The sequence below is a fragment of the Humulus lupulus genome, chromosome X (genome assembly GCF_963169125.1).
Source record: "Humulus lupulus chromosome X, drHumLupu1.1, whole genome shotgun sequence".
In the NCBI taxonomy this organism is placed as follows: domain Eukaryota; kingdom Viridiplantae; phylum Streptophyta; class Magnoliopsida; order Rosales; family Cannabaceae; genus Humulus; species Humulus lupulus.
Window position 1 is genome coordinate 240,582,881 of NC_084802.1, and position 6,007 is coordinate 240,588,887.

Consider the following 6,007-nt stretch of genomic DNA (forward strand, 5'->3'; position numbering starts at 1 on the left):
ATAACGAATTGTTGTACTAGTTCGATGTTTTCTATATTGATCTTAATGACAAAAGGAAACTTAATAATTATTAATTGCCATAATCTGAGTGGACTATATGGCTAACTATAGTGCTGGCTAATCGAGGACATGACTTAGGGGAAATTCCTGCATATTGCTAAGGACTACGGTAAGTCAACCGTGACTTCTTTGACTACAACATGAATAACTAGTGTATAGCTTGTTAGATTTAGATCACAGCACAAGTATACACACTTGTTGTAGAGACTCTATAAATGTGTTATCCTAGCGATACACAATTGTTGTAGAAAGTATATAATGGTGTTATCCTAGCAGAAATGAGTCGAGGTTTAATTCCAACATTGATGAAATGGCTGAGAGCATTATTTTATAGAGCTTGTATGTCTGTGAGGAGGTAAGAATACCTACTAGCACTAATGCCACTAATGCCACTAGCGGTACTAATGCCACTATTGGAACTAATGACACAACTGACACTAATGGCACTAATGGTGCTAATGAAAAATAAATACGACAGTGAGGCCGAGGGCTCGATAACTGTGGACCATTATTAGACTGGTGTTGCCGAACCCTTGAAAATAAATGATAATTGATTTGAATACTACTTGAATTTATACTAATATGATGCTTGCTCCCTCATTTGGATGTTAGGATTCATGAATCTTATTAAATACAAGAATGAAATAGAGAGAGTATTGATATGATGCATGTACTCTATGAACTATATTAGGATATGATGATCTAAATTAAATATGAATATAAGTTGTAGAGAACGTATTTGGGGTCAAAAAATTAAGTTGCCTCTGGAATAGTATTGGTTGGTGCTGTTGTTGATAAGATTGCTCAACCATTGCTCTGAGTACTCTAGGGTTTCTATATATTTTTTTTTCTCTAGGAACTTCTGCGTGCAGGTTCGATTTTGAATTTTGTTATTGGGCATGACCACAAATTTGCGAGGATGCTTACGTGTTCTTGAATTTTATGTTTAGGGCCCAGTTACACCGAAACCCTAATTCTTGTTAGATTTCTGAATGTTGTTGTTATGGCTAAGGCATGGTTGTCTTTATTGATGTTATTTGTGTTGGGTTGTCTTATTAAGAATTTTCGCTTACCTAGTTGTTTCATGTTGTGGGTAAGTTGAAAGGCGAGGCATAACAATGAGTGCTAAAGTCTGCATTGTGAAATGTACATGTAACCCGATTGTGGGAAATCTAAACTTTTGAAAAATATGTTTTACTTTTATAAGAAGATATCTTGGCCTATGTATTTTGAATGTTTAGAACTTAATAATGTTGTGATCACTTTTTAACTATGCACATACTTCCAAACTAGAGCATTATTTTTTAAAAAAGTTTTTTTTTATATGGATTTTGTGTCCTTTTAAGGTAAAAATTATCAATCTTGTAAATTATTTGTGTCGCTACAAGTGGTATCAGAGCATCGGGCTAAACTGGTTTTGTAGACATACCCACATGTACATTGGCAACGATACACCGATACTCACTATAAGTATTTGCCTTTTGTTTTGTGTTAGTGTTTTCTTTTTCTAACTAACTATTTCCCATAAATTGTAGGAAATATGACTATAGAATCTTTTGTGTAAATGTAAACATAGCAAACCCTCATCGAGTCTATTAAATGAATTGGAGAACTAAGATCCTACAATCTTTTCTGTGCCCAAAACTAAAACTCTTCACAGGACTAGATAATGATAGATATTTTGAGGCTAGGTTAGTATACATGTAGTTGGAGGATTCAACTTTTGCTTGGTATAATAACATGTAGGGCAGCTAGGCCTGATGTTGAGGGATGACACGCATTGTGGTGTGAGATTGATGTTGTCGACGCCATTTTTCATCCACTTAATAATGAAGAGCACTAAACAAGACTATAGAAAGAATAGAAGAATTCAGGGATTTTTTACGTGGTTCAGCAGTTAAAATCTGCCAAGTCCACGAGTCACTGTTATTATCAATACTCTCTCAAAGCTTTGAATGAAAAAAATTTGACAGAGTTTCTCCAGTACAATTTGTGCGTGAATACAAATGAATTAGTCCATGCTATTTATGGACCTGGTTGTAGTAATATCTTCTCCCAATTCAGGAAAGTTACAATCAAGAATTCAAATTAAAAATATCTTAATTATTGATATTAATTAAATGCGCTAATTAAGCAATATACCATGAAAATGGGGATTTAATATGTAGCTTTCACGAATCCCTAAGAAATAGGGATTTCCTAATAGCTATTCTGTGTGGTAAGTGTATCATTGAGCTCGGTCGTTGTCTTAATTCCCTTTCGAGACTAGCCAAGCTTCGAGCTCATCATTCCAGTTGTTGCATCCTCCTCATCCACTAATTAAGTTGAAGTCATTCCTCAGAGAAGGTTGGTTTGTTCAAGCCTGCAACTCACGCTCAAACCCTAATAACTAATCTGGAATCTTGTCAAATTATACAAGTGTACTATTAACATTTGTTATTTTCGAGCTCAGCCTTTTCGAGCCTACATTTCGAGGTCATTTCTTTATTCTCGAAATTTGGGTGTAACATTTTTCCCCCACAAAAGTGTTGGTTCGAATCCTTAGAGGAGCAAACTTTTGAACTTCACTTTCGGAAAACATTCCCACCTACCACACACGAGTGTGGACACGTGTCACTTGGGAATTGCTTACCGAGAGTACTCAAGTACCCTTTTACCTGTGCCCATCCTTTCCCATTCCTTTTTTGCTGCCAACTTTTGGAAATAAAATGTTACCCTTAGATCACTTTCCATCCCAGATCAAGGGATCAGATCCATTCGCCTTTTAAAATTCCTCTCTCCTATATATATCCTTTCTTCTTCCCCATTTTATTCAATTTTTCATTTTAACTTTCAGAAAAGAAAATATGAACCTGAAATTTTCTCTTTGCATGTTCTCCAAACCGAAGAAGCAACACAACCCCCTCTCCAATCGATGATCTCTTTGTTCTCACAATCAACGTTGTGTAAGTTTTTTGAGCTTTACCAATCGTCATTATTTTTTATACATTTCCTCTCTGTACGTAAGAAAACCTTTCTGGTTATTACCTCAGTCTTGAAACCTTCTTTTGCAATGGGTTGTATTTTGATTTGTATAGGCTTGCATTGATCATAAATAAGTTTTTATGCAAAAAGTTTTGGTAAAAATAGATAAAAACGGAACCTTTTTTAGGTTATGGGGTATAAGGTTATAGGTTTCATGTAGCTTAAGAAAAAGGGTTCTGGATTCGGTTTTTAACGCATGTACCCCGATAATATCTCCTTGTTGGATAACTGCCGACTTTTTCTTAAAAATTGGGGATATTGTTCAACTGACATATAACTGCCCCACTGTCGCATGGGTACACTCTCAATGCCCTAAATTTTTTAATAGTTCAGCGTTGGCATTTGAGTTAATCTCGCTATTTCAAGCCTTCACACTCTATTAAGGTGATCTTGTTATCTAGAGCTTGCAAACTTGAGTTTTTGAGATTTAATCTTTTCCTCTCTTTTTAAATAATGGGCCCTCGCCTTTTTCTTTCTTGTTAGATTTCATAGTCTTTAAAAAATTGATGGGGGCCCGAGCTTGCAATCTCTTATTACCTACTGTCTCCTCAACCTGAGTCGCCCTTTCCTCTGAACAAGCGGCTGATCTGGGATCACAAAGAATGTCTCGAAAAGGAAGACATCCGAGCTCACTTTCGACATCATCACGATGAGGTCGAAGAGGGAAAAAAAAGAAGCTTTGATATGCCGTTTATCTTGACCCGGACCCCAAGATCTGGCCAATTCCATTAGATCCTAAGTGTAAGGTCTCCGTAGCCCATTCTCCCGGTGTACTCGAATTCAACCTTATGGAGAGCAATTCTAACTAGCCATCCACACACAGCCTCCACCACTCTTTCTATCCCTGCCTCAGAGAGATGCTTCTCTGAGGTCGAACATTACCAAAGCCCCATCACCTCAACTAGGCAGATTTTAGAACTGCAATCTTGCCATGGGTTAAAGCTACCTGGCAAGCGGATGTGCATTCAGCACAGGAGAATCTATATCTCTTCTACCTTAAGAGTAACCTATCTCAAGCTCATGGCAGAGAAAGATTTTATTATCAGTCGAGCTACCTAAAGGAGAGGCAGTTGTTGGAGGATATCCTTAACCATCCTCCAAACTTCAAGACCATCTTCTTCTGGACAGACTGTCTCGCTCCCTCCCATTTCTACTCGTTTAAATGGATTTGTACGTATCGTGTCATTGTTCTCTTTGATCTCTTTGATCTCTTTTTTTCTTGGAGCTCAAAATGCTCATCCAATCTTTTATTGTAGCCAATTATCACCGCCCACAGCCTACAGAGGTAATGAAAGAGTATAGGGAAGCAATCCTCAAATTCCCTTATGGTCGGCAATCCCTTAACTACCTCCTTCATGAGGACAAGCTCCGAATTTGTGGCCTCCTTAGTGAGGGCGAGTCCATGGATGACTCGGGAATTCACAAGTACGCGCGGTGGGAAGACATCCCACTGCCAACGGCCAGGCTTCCCACTAGAGGGAAACGTGTGGGATCTATAGAGTTCTGCAAACTCTGATGGCCAGGCTTCTAAGTGGGGCTATCTTTAGCAGTACCTTGTCCCTAACTTCAAATTCTAAAGGTATCTGTCGATGATCAGCATTCTTACATTGTCGATCTATAGAGGTCTGCAACCGTTGGCTGATCAACCTAATGTCCTCCGTAGGTTGGTCTACCTCTTCTAATCCCAAGAATTTCCTCTCACCGATTTCATGATAGTGGATTGGAGATCGGCACTTTCTTCCGTATAGTGACTCATACAAAGCCATCTTTATCAAATCATGATAGCTATTGTTGTAGGTGAACGCAATTAATTGAAGTTTTACACTCCACGAACCTTGAAAATTCAGCACGCAAGCTCTCAACATGTCTTTCAAGGTCTGAATCGTTCGTTTGCTCTGGACATCCATCTATGGGTTGAAGGAAGTACTAAACTTGAGTTTAATTCCCAATCCCATTTGTATTCTCTTCCAGGAAGCGGTGGTAAATAGCCCGTCAAATGAGCAGATTTTGCAAGTCTATCCACAATAATCCAGATTGCATTGTACCCTTTCGGAGTGTGTGGTAACCCGGTAACAAAGTCCATGGTGACCATTTCCCATTTCCACTTAAGGATCTCTAGCGGCTGCAATAAATGTGTAGATCGCTAATGCTCTGCCTTGGTTTGCTGACACATCAAACAGTGTGCCGCGTACTCCGCTACATCTCTCTTCATTCCTATCCACCAAAAGTATCTTTTGAGATCCAGATACATCTTAGTGGTTCTTAGGTGCATAGAGTAAGGAGTATTATGAGCTTCATAAAAGATTTGTCTATTGATCTCCTTATCATCAGGCACACATAATCTACCCTTGAAACCCAACACTCAATCCTCTGAGATGTGAAACCTTGGTCACATGTCTTTCGTATTCTCATGCACCATTCATTGGATCCATAGATCTACGAGTTGTCCCCCTTGGATTGCTTCCATGATCATAAGTTGCATGGATAACTTTGCCAATCTTCCCACTACTATCTCCAAATCCAATTTGGAGATATATGTTTGTAGTTCTTGGGGTATTTCCTTCACCGTCATTACATAAGCCATTGTTTGTCGACTCAATGCGTCAACTACTTTATTAGCCTTGCCTGAGTTGTACAGTATATCGCAATCATAATCGTTAAACAATTCTAACGACATCCACTATCTCATGTTTAACTCTTTCCGGGTGAAGAAATATTTCGAACTCTTGTGATCCATGTATATGTCGTAGTGGATCCCATGGAGATAATGTCTCCAACTCTTCTATGCAAACACTACCGCCGCTAGCTTCAAGTCGTGTGTTTGATAGTTTCTCTCGTAGTTTTTTAGTTTTCGAGATGCGTATGCGATCACTTTCTGTGTTGCATTACTACGGCTCCGAGTCCTTGACCTGATTCATTGCTA